General features: G+C 40.2%; 1 pseudogene; it reads right to left on the bottom strand.

Moving 5' to 3' along the window:
* The window catches only part of LOC133832758 (pentatricopeptide repeat-containing protein At4g31850, chloroplastic-like), a 36,983-nt pseudogene extending 23,580 nt beyond the window's left edge, over nt 1-13,403 (bottom strand).
* Between the last annotated feature and the right edge of the window lie 2,579 nt (nt 13,404-15,982).

The raw sequence follows: 15,982 nt of genomic DNA, 5'->3' as shown, positions 1-15,982 counted from the left end.
TTCTACAACCTTCCTTGGCTGATTTTATCTAATGGTCTAAATGACCAAAATGCCCCTAGGGCCATTCTAATTCCTCAAAGCCACCCAAGGGAAAAATTGTCATTTCCACCGGCCCTGTTAATCATAATTAACGTCCTCCAATTGACGTCATTCTTAATATCCTCAAATAATTATAAAATCATATCCCATTACCTGCTCATTCCCGATAATGTACTAAACCAATTTACCCCTAGGCTCATCTCGAGCCCAGTAATTAACCCGGTAATGAACAAATCGCTAACTTTCATCCTAGGATGGTCTCATGCCGAATAGCTCAACATATTCACATAATAATGTGATGTCACCCAGATATCACATTCGTGCACATAAATATACAAATATGCCATCACCGGGCCAAAATTACGAAAATGCCATTCTTATAAGAAGTGGGCCCACATGCATGCAATTATCATCATATAATAATATAATTCACACAATCATGCATATAACCACATAATCAGATATTAAATAAATTATGGCCCTCCTGGCCCCCTAATCCAGGCACTAAGCCACATTAGGGAATTTGGGACATTACAACTATCCCCTCCTTACATAAATTTTGTCCTCGAAATTTACCTGAACAACTCGGGATACTGACTCTGCATATCTAACTCCAGCTCCTAGGTCGTTTCCTCAACCTTGTTGTTCCTCCATAATACCTTAACCAAATGTATAGTTTTATTCCTCAAGACCTTGTCCTTTCTGTCTAGTTTTTGGACTTGCTGTTCCTCATAGGAGATATCTACCTCAAGCTCCAGATTCTCGTAACTCAATACATGAGTCACATCTGATACATACCTCTGAAGAGCTAAAATATGAAATATGTTATGCACAGACGAAAGTTCCGGTGGTAAGGCCAACCTATAGGCCACCTGACCAATCCTCTCCAGGATCTCAAATGGACCTACAAATCAAGGGCTCAGCTTGGCCTTCTTCCCAAATCTTCTCACCCCTTTCCATGGCGAGACTCTAAGGAAGACATAGTCTCCCACCTGGAACTCCATGTTCATGCGTTTGGGATCTACATAACTTGTCTGTCTGCTTTGAGAAGCAAGCATCTGAGCTCTAATCTTCTCAATGGCCTCATTGGTTCTCTGAACTACCTCAGGAACCAAGTATCTCCTTTCTCCTGTCTCATCCCAATGAATGGGAGATTTTCATTTCCTACCGTACAATATCTCATAAGGAGCTACCCCAATGGTTGACTAATAGTTGTTGTTGTAGGAAAACTCTATCAAAGGTAGATACTTACTCCAGGACCCACCAAAGTCCAGCACACATGCTCGTAGCATGTCTTCTAATATCTGGATCCTCTGCTCAGATTGTCCATCTTTCTGAGGATAATAAGCAGTACTGAACTTCAATTGTGTACCCATGGCCCTCTGTAAACTTCCCTAAAACTTGGAAGTGAATATGGGGTCCCGATCTGATACGAACGACCTCGGTGCCCCATGAAGGCGCACAATCTCTCTCACATAGACATCTGTGCACTGGTCAAATGTATAGGTAGTCCTCATTTGTAAGAAGTGAGCTAACTTGGTGTATTGATCCCCAATAACCCACATTGAATCATGTTGACCCACAATCCTGGGCAATCCCACCACGAAATCCATTGTGATGTCCTCCCATTTCCACTCTGGGATGTCCAAAGGTTGTAATAGCCTTGCTGGCCTCTGATGCTCAGCCTTGACCTGTTGACATGTCAAGCACTTAGCCACATACTCTGCCACATCCCTTTTTATCCCAGGCCACCAATACAACGATCTCACATCATGATACATCTTCTTGGTGCCTGGATGCAAAGAGTAAGGAGTAGTATGAGATTCATCAAGAATCTCCTGCCTCATAGCAGTGTCCATCGGAACACATATCCAGCCTTTGTATCTCAACAAGCCCATCTCTAACACTGTATAATCTCTGGACACTCCAGCTAAAACATCCTCTATGATCTTGTTCAGTTGTGGATCACCCAACTGACCTTCTTTTATCCTCTCCAACAACGTAGAATGTAGCATAATGTTGGCCAACTAGCCTACCAATAATTCTATGCCAGCTTTGGTCATATCATCTGCTAACTCTTTGGATATTAGCCTCGCACTGAAAATCTATCCCGAACCTTTTCGGCTTAAAGTATCTGCCACCACGTTAGCCTTTCCTGGATGATACAAGATCTCACAATCATAGTCTTTCACTAACTCCAGCCAACGCCTTGGCCTCATGTTCAGATCTTTCTATGTGAAGAAGTACTTCAGGCTCATGTGGTTAGTATAAATCTCACACTTCTCCCCATAAAGGTAATGTCTCCATACCTTCAATGCAAAGACTACGACTGCCAATTCTAAACCATGAGTGGGGTACCTCTGTTCATACTTTTTCATATGACGTGAGGCATAAGCAATCACCTTCCCTGACTGCATAAGTACACAACCAAAACCTTGATGTGAGGCATCACAATATATCACAAAATTCTCCTCATATGTTGGAAGACTTAGAACTAGAGCTGTAATCAACCTCTGCTTCAATTCCTGGAAGTTTTTCTCACACCTGTCTAACCACACAAACTTCTGATTCTTGCGTGTCAGTTCAGTTAATGAAGTGGCAATCTTTAAGAATCCTTCCACGAAACACCTATAATAACTTGCCAATCCAAGGAAACTTCTAACCTCTGAAGCATTCTTTGGCCTTGGACAATCCTTGATCGCCAAAATATTGGCTGGGTCCACCTTAATCCCCTCCTTAGTGACAATGTGCCCAAGGAAAATTACATGAGATTACCAGAACTCACACTTCTTGAATTTGGCAAATAATCTGTGTTCCCTCAGTCTCTGTAGAACTAATCTTAGATGTTGCTCATGTTCTGACTCTGACTGAGAATAAACCAAAATATCATCAATGAAGACGATCACAAACTGGTCCAATCCAAAGGACATGACTAAGAACTCATAATTCCCATATCTGGTGTGAAAGGCAGTCTTCGGTATATCTCCCTCCTTGACCCTCAGCTGATGATAACCAGATCGAAGGTCTGTCTTTGAGAATACTCTTTTACCTTGAAACTAATCAAACAAATCATATATCCTTGGCAGAGGATACTTGTTCTTAATTTTTAACTTGTTCAGTTCTCTGTAATCAATACACATCCTTAGAGAACCATCTTTCTTTTTCACAAATAAAACTGGTGCACCCCACGGTGAGAAACTAGGTCTGATAAAACTTAAGTCTAACAGCTCCTGCAGCTGTATTTTCAGTTCTTTTAATTCTGATAGGGCCATTCTATAAGGTTCTCTAGACACTGGCTCTGTCCCTAGTGTCAGTTCAATCTTAAATTCAACATCTTTGTGTGGTGGCAAGCCTGGTAAATCTTCTAGAAACACATCCAGAAACTCACAAACTAATCTAGTCTCCTCTGGTCTCACTAACATGACCTGAGTGGTATAAACCACATTGGCTAAGAATCCTATGCAACCTCCTTACAATAGATCCCTAGCCCTCAGAATAGAAATCATAGGTATATGGGGTCTATGCACAGAACCAACAAACACAAAAGGATCCTCACTTTTAGGCTCAAAAGTTACCATCTTCCTTCTGCAATCTATGGTTGACTCATACTTCACTAACCAATCTATACCCAGAATCATGTCAAATTCAGCCATAACCAACTCTATCAAATCAACTGATAACTCTCTGCCCTCCACTGGCACTAGCAATGATCTGACCCATCTTCTGGATACTGCTAGCTCCCCCGTGGGTAATAAGGTCCCGAACCCCACAGCATAATAATCACATGGTCTACACAGTCTATCAATAATTCTACTAGCAACAAAAGCATGTGTAGCACCAGAATAAATCAAAATAGTATAAGGGGTTCCAACACTAAAAAGCTGACCTATAACTAAATGAGGGACAAGCCTCAGCTTCTGCCTGAGTCAATGTGAACACTCGAGTTGGGGTCGAGCTGTCCACCTTTCTTGGCTCTTCCTTTCTTGCTCTCGGGCAATCTTTCTTCAAATGTCCCACTACTTCACATAAAAAGCAAGCTCTCGCCCGACACTCCCTTAGATGGCGCCTCTTGCATCTAGAGCACTTAGGAAAAGTCCTCCAGGCCTCACTGTCGCCCTGGCGGCCCATTGTAATTCCACGTGGTCGCCTGTCAGGGCCTGGAGCTGGGAAGGCATCAGGAGCCTTCCTCTTCTGATCACTCGGGCCTCCGCCCCTACTTGAACCTATAAATGGAGGTCCCACTCTCCTAATGTCTCTCGTGGCTACATTGTCTCGCCAGATATTGTTCTTTGTGCTCTCTGCTGTGAGCGCCTTCTCATCCACTTGTGCATAAGTAGTAACTCCAGGCACAGTGGTAATTCGAACATCACGGGCTATCCTAGGCTGTAGCCCCTGGAGAAACCTCTCCCTTCTGGTCCCATCAGTGGGCACTAGTTCCATTCCAAACTTTGCCAGTTTGTCAAACTTTAAAGCATACTCAGTCACTGGCAGACTTCCCTGTAACAACTTGTTGAACTTTTCAGCTTTTGCAGCCCTGATGGCATCATTATAGTATTTTTCATTAAACAAGGTCTGAAACTCTTCCCAACTCAGGGCATTAACATTTCTGGTCTGGGATATCACTTCCCACCAAATTCGGGCATCCTCCCGAAACATATATGTGGCATAAGCCACCCTCATAAATTCAAGGATGGTGGTAACCATGCTCATCCACTGCTCGACGTTAGCTAGATCTGCAGTACCCTAAAAAATTGGAGGGTGCTGTTTCCTGAACCTTCATAAAGAGGTTCCCATTTACTTCTAGCCTCTGGTGGCTGCTCAACTATTATCACTGTTATAGGTGGTGCCTATGGCAAGATGTTCCCTGCAGGAACCTATTGTTGTCTCAGGAGGCCGATTTCTTCTTCCTGCCTTGTTACTCTGGCTTGTAAATCAACAAGCAGTTGCTGCCAGTTATCAACAGTTGGCTGAGGGTTCTGACCCTGGTTATTTTCCTGACCCTATCTGTCATTCTGTCCTTGATCTTCCTAGCCAACTGATGAATCTATCTACCATGGAAGCATACTATCAACTTATACCTTGCTGCAATAATCAATGTGGTCAGTTAGGTAGTGATAACTAAACATCTTGATGCCTCACGGTCCAAGATCAACCAGAATCCATTCTTGTTCCATAATCATGCTAATAAGCATGTCAATTCAAGATAATAACAATTAACAGTTAACACTTAACAATTAACGATGCTAATAATCATGTTCTAGCAATATCAGTGCTAATAAGCATGTTCTTGCTCATCATGCAGTAGTCAAGGGCCAGCCCTATTAATGTATCTCATGCAGGCAGATAAAACATTTATATTCTATTTAAGCAGTTAAACACATAACCACATAAATAGTTACCAAACCATGAGTTGAGCTTGTCTTCAGTGGTGAGTGTACAGGCCCAGCTAGTCTACAGGAACCCTAAACCTTGGCACGCTCTAATACCAAGTTATAATGCCCTGGTTAGCCATGACCGTCACACTATGTACTTTCAATAGTGCTTAACTCACTAAACAAGTCATTAGGCCATAAATGTGCATCTAAGTGTCATTAATAGGCCAGGATGAAAATCTCAGTCAAAAGGAATGGATATATTTTACTAAAAACATTAAACTGTACATGGGATCCCATAAAAGTGTTTACAATCATAAATGGTCATTATAGTTCAAAAGTTACAATCCATCGACCTAAGCGGCGAAAATAGGGTTAAACCCTAGCTCCTTTGAGAATCACCTTGGCCATGGTGGTCAAGCGGCCGCATATGTACACGTCGCCACCTAAGCTCTCCACTCAAGGCTGGGTAAGCTTTTCTTTCCCTTTACCTGCACCACATAGCACCCGTGAGCCAAGGCTTAGCAAGAAAATTTATTACTCCATGTATACAATATAAATTAATGATCATTAAATCATTATGGGGTTCGCAGCTCTAATCAGATGATGACTAGTAAGTCAATCTGGGGCCCTGCACCCTGGATAGATGACTATTAAGCCTTTCTGGAGTCCCATGCCCTGAAAAGATGACTAATGAGACATCCTAGGGTCCTACGCCCTTAATAAATGACTAATAAGTCTTTGTGGGGTCCTACGCCCTAAGCCATGTGACTATCAAGTCACTTGAGCCATTTAGCCCTAGCTCTGAGTAACTATCCTTAGACTAGCCAAGCGCGTTAGTTTTCTTTGACCAACAGGTCGGTCAAGCAATTAATGCTTATGTTGATTAGATCTAATCATTTTGGCCCGCATCACTCTTGACTAATAAGTCAATTCCATACGACCTACGTTAATATGCTATTGTTGATCATATGACTGATAAGTCAGAGCTTTGCGACTAGTACTAAACACCATTGCCATTTCTGACTAATAAGTCAGTGCCATTCACAAGTAAGCAATGTTGCCAGGCATTTACAATGCAACCAATATCCATATATAGAGCACTCAACATGTCTCATCAATAATCATGTACGTCACATACTGGGTGCAATTTTCTTACCTCAGACTTGAGCATAAAATAAATATAGTACAACCCTTGAGAATGGTCGTGTCCTTAGGTCCTTAGCGGTCACCTAAGCATAGCCAAATATGAAATCCCATAAATAAAATGAGTAATAAAAGATTCATGGACTAAAACCCAACCCTGGGACCTCGAATCCTACTAAAACGGTTAGTAGATTTGATCCCGAGCCTTAAGGTTCGAAAGCCCGCGCTCAAAACTAACTAAAATCATAACAGGCCCAAAAGAGACAGCGGGTCGTGACCTGCCCCCAAGTGCCGCGGCGCACCTCCCATACAGATAGGCCGCCTGTTTGGGTGCCAGAGGCAGGCTGCGACTTGCCCTTGAAGGTTGCGGCGCCCCTGCCAGGCAGAACCCAATGAAGGCCCTAAGGTTCACTCAAGTCACGACTTGCATGAACACGGTCGCGACTTGACCCCGCGAACCCAACTCCCCTGCATATTCCTCAATTCTAACTCAGATAAAACTTCAACCAAACAATCCCAACATCACAACCAAACATTAATACAACATAACCACCAATCTTACAACAAAACTCAAGCTATATAACACTCAAATGACCATCAATTACCCAATTCTAAAAGAAAAAATATCAATCTTATAAAGCATCTTAAAAATAGAGGAAAAACCTTTAATTTCAAGCTAAAAAATCATTACCTCATTCCCAGAATTATCCCTAAGCTTCACTCAAACCAATACCCAGCTCAAATAGCCTCAAATCTCCTAAGGTTCAAGCTTCAAAATCAACCGAGTGAGAGATAGAGAGAATGATCTAGAGAAAGAAAAGAGAACACTTGTTCTCCTACTTGTGTAATTCTACAACCTTCATTGGCTGAGTTTATCTAATGGTCTAAATGACCAAAATGCCTGTAGGGCCATTCTAATCCCTCAAAGCCACCCAAGGGCATAATTGTCATTTCCACTGGCCCTGTTAATCATAATTAACTTCCTCCAATTACCATCATTCCCAATACCCTCAAATAATTATAAAATCATATTCCATTACCCGATCATTCCTGATAATGTAATAAACACCAATTTACCCCTAGGCTCACCCCAAGCCTGGAACCGCTAACTTGCATCCTAGGATCATTTCATGCCGAATAGCTCAAACATATCCACATAGTAATGTGGTCTCACCCAAATATCACATTCATGCACATAAATATACAAATATGCCCTCACCGGGCCAAAATTAGGAAAATGTCATTCTTATAAGAAGTGGGCCTGCATGCATGCAATTATCATCATATAATAATACAATTCATATAATTATACGTATAACTACATAATCACATATTAAATGAATTATGGCCCTCCTGGCCCCCTAAACCAGGCACTAAGCCACATTAGGGAATTTGGGACATTACAGTTGTGTTCTTTATTGTTTTAGCACAGTCTTTTTATTTCGCACCTTAATTAATTCACATGGTTTAATTAATTTGGTAATTACTAAAAACAAAATTTCAAGATCAACCCATTATATGAATACTCATTCAAAACAAACCCAGTATTTTTCATCTTCTCAAGTGTAATTGGTGCTTGGCAAATTCCACCCCTTACGTGAAGACCTCTAAAAATAGCAAGATAAGTGTTCACATTTCAGTAAACGATTTACTTTTGTATAAAATCAAAAATAGCAGGCATATCCTCCACCCTCTTATAAGTCATCAAGACTTCAAGCATGTAATTGCACATTTCAGCAGTGTGAACAACATTCGGTAACCCAACAACAACCATAAAATATGAAAAGGCAGAATTTGGGTCCTAAGTAGACTTGAGAACCTTATATAACCTCTTCTGAAGATTTTACAACTTTCTTCTTCACCTTGGCCAGTTCCATCCCTTCCTTTGGGATTTTCATAACAAACCCACATAAACCCATTCGTTTTCTCTTCACTTTCAACACATTTCCTAAGAACCCATTCGGCACATTTCCCAAGAACCCATATGAGCAAACTTTTAAATTTCCAAAGCTTCTTCCTTTAAATGATCATTATGACTTGAAGTAGCTATTGCAACCTCTATAAAATCAAAAGTATAACTGAAACTAATTGTAACGCCCTACTACCTTAGAGCCGTTACTTAGTGAGTTTAAAATAGAAATCGTGCTTTTGACTGACTCTAAGTGGTTTCTAAAACCAAAAGTGTGAATAAACCAGAGTTTAAGGCTGTACTCTTTGAAAATGTTTAGTTTCATTGAAAACGTTAAGTATAAAGCATCTGGGATCCCAAAATAAGGTTTACAAAATATTTACAATTCAAATAGATTTACACTTGATCAACTATCAAAAGAATGGTTTAATACAGCCATATACAAAATGCCCCCAACCAAAGCAGTCGGGCAGGCCGAACATGTACGCGCCGCCCCCACGCTCTCCATACTCATGGCCGGTTGACTGACTCCTTGCTTTTACCTGCTACACGGAGCACCCGTGAGCTGAAGCCCAGCAAGAAAACCCAAATAGTACATAACATATGCAAATAATATAGCTGGCATAATTCATTGAAAACGTTAAGTATAAAGCATCTGGGATCCCAAAATAAGGTTTACAAAATATTTACAATTCAAATAGATTTACACTTGATCAACTATCAAAAGAATGGTTTAATACAGCCATATACAAAATGCCCCCAACCAAAGCAGTCGGGCAGGCCGAACATGTACGCGCCGCCCCCACGCTCTCCATACTCATGGCCGGTTGACTGACTCCTTGCTTTTACCTGCTACACGGAGCACCCGTGAGCTGAAGCCCAGCAAGAAAACCCAAATAGTACATAACATATGCAAATAATATAGCTGGCATAATTCACTGATAAATAGGAAAACCATCAGATTAAACAAGCACGGCCATGCGCCCTAGAGGCCTTACCAAAGTTTGGGGTCTCGGTCCTCACCGTAGGATAACTCATGTATCCCTTGGGTCCCACCCTGGCTATAGCATCCCATGTGCTGAGCGTTACTTCCGGCCCCAAGGCCGTACCCGGCCTTCGCCGCTCTCGGCCTTAGCCGTTCATTTCATTATAATCACACATATAATACATTCAGAAATAACCATTCAAACATATAATAGTTCATCTAAGATTACACATTTGCACATAATACAATCTAGGGCCATGCCCTGCAATCACACAGTGGGCCCATGCCCTATTCTCGGGTGTTACGGTTTTCTTACCTTTAGATTCGGTAGCCTTGATCACTTGACTCCTTGAGCACGATCCTACCCGAGCCCTAGTTCTTACCTAAGCAAAATCCACAAGTCAAAGTCATTACCAAACCTCGAGTCCAAAACCTAGCCTCGGTACCAATCCCGAGGCCCCGAGGAGTCCTAGATCCCCAAAACAAAGTGGCGGAATCGAGCCCCGAACCCTAGGTCAAAATCCCTTCACAAAAGCCCAAAAATCCCCTCTGTGAACAGTGCAGCGCTACAGCGCTCAAAAGAGGGCGCTGTAGCGCTACAAGCAGAACCACCCCATCAGAACAGGGGCTAGCGCTACAGTGCCCCCTGACTAGCGCTGTAGCGCTAGTTGCAGCCAAACCAAAACCAAAAATCGTTTCTTGCGATTTTCTTCCCCCATTTCAACTCCAAACTTTCCCAAACCTCTTCCAAACCCAAAAACACACATATCCACACCACACACTCATCCCAAGCATCCCAAGAACTCAATCCCAAGCTCAAGCAACCCAAAACTCAAAATCTAACACAATGAACCCAAAAACCAGAAATTCACTCAAACAACAAAGATAGGGTCTTAGAAATCATACCGTGGATGGAATTTCGACCTTGAATTGAACCCTAGACCTCCTTAGCTTGCACCTTCAAAACCTTGACCTGTTTTCCCCAAAAACCCCATCCATTTAGCTCAAAAACACAATCCAAACCAGTCAAGCCCTAAAACAGAAATCCCCAAGAACTTACCTCAAATTTCTGGTGTGATCTTGCTAACCCCTTGCCAATCCTCAAGTCTAGCTTAGGATCCTTGATGCTCAGCCTACCCTAGCTCTCCACTGAGCTTGACTCCAAGAAAAATGAAGGAATTTGGTTGGGAGAGCCACAAACCGTTCTTGGACAAAACCCTTCAGCTTTTCTCTCTTTTCTTTTCTCTTCAGCCTATACTCTTTTCTACAAAATCCACTAAGTATAAAGCCCCCCTTTAATTCATCTCTACAAGCCTAAAGACCAAAATTCCCTCCCTTAATAATTCTAAACTCTTATGTCCATAAAGGGGCATTTTAGTCATATTACCCAAATTCCCACTAATTCCTCAAGTGTTCCTAATAATTCCCGCTCGCTACCCAATACCTGATTAATCATCAAATATACATTCCTCATCATCAAGATTAACCTCAATATATTTCCAAATTCTCATTCAAACTCCCCAGGCTTAACCCAAGCCGAGTATAGATTCCCGTTTTGACTTTTCCGCTAACCCGCTCACTCTAGGATCGTCTTGAGTCATGGATCACCGATATCAACACAAAACATGCCCAAAATGGCCAGATTACAACTATGCTCAATCAGGTCCACATGCATACTAATTCACATAGTCATGCATCACAAATAATCAAATAGTCAAATAACGTGCATTAAACCATAATCATGCATTAAACTCATCAAAGTCACACACAGAATCCCATTATGCCCTCCAGGCACACTACTCAAGGCCCTTAAGCCTTAATAATGAATTTGGGGTCGTTACACTAATACAGTACATACACGAACAACAAATTGTTAACATACCCATCAAAAGAACTTGCAATTGATGAAAACAAAAAAGGCAAAAGATAGAATTTTCTAGACACTAAATAAAAGTGTCAATGCGTGTTCGTCAAATTGCTCCTAAGAATAACAAAATACATCATATATAACAGAATATTAGAGAATGATTCATAAGTTCTAAGACTACATAAGAAATTTTAACTCCAGAAAGGAAAAAAAATAAAAATTAAAATGAAAGAGAACACTAGGGAAACTATTTACATAGTCACTTTCCATTCTCTTTAAAATTACTAATGAATTTCCCATTGAAGTAGCTAAGGTTTCATTTGAAATAAGCGATTATGTGGTATTGTAATTCCTACCTATTGACTTAAAAGACCACTAAAAACTACCTTACATCTTTTTGGTAGTTGCATCTGGTATTTTGGAAGATTTGACTGTTACATCTGTTACAACCAAACAAGGGCATTTTTGGTATCGTCAAAAGTTCTAAAACTAAAATCATATATATAGCTTTAGAAAGAGTTTCAGAAGAACAATTTTATTCATTCTGAGTTTTGGGGTTTGGGAAAAAATTAGAGAGAATTTGTAAGGTTTGTGAGAGAGAGTTTTTTTATTATTGGAGTAGTTTTTCTTCAAGAACTTACATGTAAAAGTTTCCTTTGCTCTAGACACAAGTGTTTCACCATTGGTGACTTGTATTGCTTAGAACTTTGTTGATCATAGGCTTTAACAAAGAGCTTGTCATAGTGGAACCTCATTCATGGAGGAACTGGATTAGGCTAACACATTGTTAGTTGAACCAGTATAAATTCTGGTTGTCTCTTTCCTTCACTTGTTCTTGGTTAGTTGATTTTAGTATTGTTGTTTGAGTTTGAATATTGTTTTGTTTTGAGTTTAGTGTTGTGTATTTACAACAGTGGTATCAGAAGAATCTTCAAGAAAGAAACAACAATGGCTTCCGCAACAGCAAAATTTGATCTAGACAAGTTTGATGGTTCAGGGGATTTCAGCCTTTGGAAAGAGAAGATGATGGCTGTTCTGATTTACCAGAAATTGGACTCAGCTCTAGAAGAAGATACACAAAAATGATTTACCATGATCCGTGTAAACAATACCTCGTCTTGGTGCTCCTTTCAAGTAACACAAAATTTTCTCTAACGCTGCCCAATGATGAATTGTTGGAGATGACATAAACTGACTAACAACATTAATTGAGAATGCAATGTCTGGACGAGTCACAATAAGATAATTCAACTTTCCAACCAACCTCTAATATTTTTCAGGGTCTTCAAATGGTTCCCCATCACTTGTAAAGTGCACAACAGGATTCATTGGAGTACTACAAGGTTTTGCTCCCAATTTTTCCGTCTCAGTTAACAAATCAAGTACATACTTCCTTTGAGATAGAAAAATACCTTGTTTACTCTGAGTGACTTCAACTCCCAAGAATTACTTGAGCACCCCCAAATCCTTTGTGTGAAACTGAGTGTGAATGAAAGATTTAAGGGATGAGATTCCTCTAGTATCATTTCTAGTAATAACAATGTCATCCACATACACAACTAACAAAATGATACCGACCGTTGATCTTTTATAGAACACAGAATGGTCTGACTTACTTTTCAACATACAGAATTCATCAACAACCTAACTAAATTTACCAAACCAAGCATGATGACTTTGTTTCAAGCCATATAAATATTTTTGAAGATGACAGACTCGCCCTGACTCCCCCTGAGCAACAAACCCAGGAGGTTGCTCCATATAAACCTCTTCCTGGAGATCTCCATGAAGAAAAGTATTTTTGATATCGAACTAATGCAAAGGCCAATGATGAGTAGCGGCCATGGAAATAAACAGCCAAATAGTTGTAAGTTTAGCAACAGGAGAAAAAGTATCACAATAGTCCACTCCATAGGTTTGAGCATAACCCTTATCAACAAGACAAGCTTTTAATTGAGAAATTGTTCCATATGGATTGACTTTCACCGTGAATACCCATTTACACCCTATGGCCCGTTTTCCTGAAGGTAAATAAACCAAGTCCCAAGTACCATTCTCATCTAAGGCATTCATCTCTTCTATCATTGCATCATGCCAACCAGGATGAGATATGGCTTCACAAACACTTTTAGGAATTGAGATAGAATCAAGAGAAGCAATAAAGGAGTAAGAAGAAGAGGACAAATGATTATAAGAAACAAAAGAAGAAATAGGATAAGTGCATTGATGTTTACCTTTACATAGTGTAATGGTAAGATCATCGCTTGGGTCCTGATCTGAGGACGAAGAAGAAGGTGCATGACATGAAACGGGAGGTGGACGTCTGGAGTACACTTAAATAGGTGGCGGAGGCATGTCAAGAGTTGTGACCGAGGCAGGTGGAGGAACATGAGACTCGTCAGAAGATGTGTCAGGGGAAGAAGATGTGATAGAATATACCAACAAATCATCTTCCTCCCCCTGGCGAGTAGGAGTAGATGAAGACGAAAAATAGGGTGTGTTTTCCATGAAAGAAACATCAATAGAAACAAGATATTTGTTAAGATTAGGACAATAACACCTATACCCTTTCTTAAGACGAGAATAACCTAGAAAAACACACTTTAATGCCTTAGGATCTAATTTGGTGACATGTGGACGAACATCTCGAGCAAAGCAAACACTGCCAAATATCCGAGGAGCAACTGGAAATAATGACTTTCCAGGAAAAAGAATTTTATATGGGATCTCACCATTAAGAATAGAGGATGCAATGCGATTGATAAGAAAACATGTTGTGGAAACGACATCGGCCCAAAAATGTTTAGGAACGTGCATTTGGAACAAGAGAGCTCGTGCAGTTTCAAGAAGGTATCTGTTTTTATGTTTGGCTACACCATTTTGGGATGCAGTATCAATGCAAAATTTTTCATGAAGTATGTCATTAGAAATCATATAAGAGTGAAATTGAGCAGATGTATATTCCTTGGCATTATCACTTCGAAAAGTAAGAATAGAAACATTAAATTGAGTTTTAATCTCAGCACAAAAAGCACAAAATATAGAAAACAACTTAGAACGATTTTTCATTAAATATAACCAAGTTACACAATAATAATCATCCACAAAAGTAACAAAATACCTGAATCCAGGTTTAGACAAAATAGGAGAAGGACCCCAAACATCAGAATGAACTAATTCAAAAGGAACACTAGCACGTTTATTGACTCGAGGACTCGAACTAAGACGATGACATTTGGCAAACTGACACGACTCACAATCTAATGAAAGACTATATTGGGGACAAGTTTCTTGAGCAAAGGAAGGGATGGATGACCCAAACGACAATGAGCCTCAAAAGCAGAAGTGCCACTCAGACAAGAAATAGAAGTTGGTGGCAGTGGATCAAGAACATACATGACGCTAGATTCATGACCTTTACCAATAATCTTCTTCATTATAAGATCCTAAAATCAACAATGATCAGGAAAGAATGAGATGCAACAATTTAGATTACGAGTGAGTTGACTAACAGAAATAAAATTAAAGGATAAATTAGGTAAGTGTAAGACTGATGACAAAGTAAGCAAAGGTGTAGGAGTAATAGTGCCAGATCCAAGAACAGGAGATGGTGATCCATCAGCTAAGGTAACAGTAGAGGTAGGACTATGTGACTGAAAAGTGGAAAAGAGACAGAAATTACACGTCATGTGATCTGTGGCACCAAAATCAATGACCCATTTTGAGGATGTGGAAAGAAGGCATGCATTAGATTTACCTGATTCAGCAATCGCAGTGACAGAAGGAGATGATGACTTAAGTGATTCCTGGTACCTTGAGAACTTGTCAAATTCGTCAGCAGAAATAAGGATTGATTTGTCAGATGCATCACTAGTGCTTGCAATATTAGCATAGTGTTTTTGCTAATTTTTGAACTGTATCTTCCGACACTCAAACTTGGTGTGGCCTGGTTTCTTACAATAGTTGCACATAATGCTTACAGAATCCAGTGTTCGATTTTTAGGTCCTTGTGAATTGCCTCCTCTGTATCCACTTGTAGTAGAGGTTTTCCACAGTGCATAATTATTACGACTCACCAAAGCACTATTAAGAGGAATAGAAGAAGTAGTTTCTGCGAGAAGAACACGAGTAAAGACATTTTGTAAAGAGGAGACATCAGAACCATAAATAACCTGTGACTTTGCAGAGTCAAATTCAGATGAGAGTCCTGCTAGAAAACTCATGATAGCCATATGCTTTCGTTGGCACTGTTGAACTTTCACATTAGGACTAAATGGCAGCAACACATTAAGCTTTACGTACATTTTCTTAAATGCCATAAAATAATTGATAAGAGACTGATCTTGTTTCTCTGCAAGGTAAAAGGCTTTGCAAACATCATACATACGAGATAGATTGTCTTTTCAAGAATACAAAAACTCCAAGTAATCCATTAGTTCCTTAACCAATTCACTTTGATTAATGAAGCTAATTACCTCATTTTCAATAGAATTCCAAATTTGGAGAAACAAGCGAGCATCCTCCCGTAGCCACATTTTTCTCGAATCATCTTCTTCTTTTGGAGGATCATCACTCAAATGATCATCTTTGTCAAAATTCTTAGATAAAGCCAAACCGTCTTACTTCATTCTAAATAATTTGAACCAGTCAATTTGTGGTCTATG

Source organism: Humulus lupulus, chromosome 4, assembly GCF_963169125.1.
Source record: "Humulus lupulus chromosome 4, drHumLupu1.1, whole genome shotgun sequence".
Taxonomy (NCBI): Eukaryota; Viridiplantae; Streptophyta; class Magnoliopsida; order Rosales; family Cannabaceae; genus Humulus; species Humulus lupulus.
The sequence above is the reverse complement of the archived record's forward strand: the minus strand, read 5'-3'. Positions and strand labels throughout refer to the sequence as shown.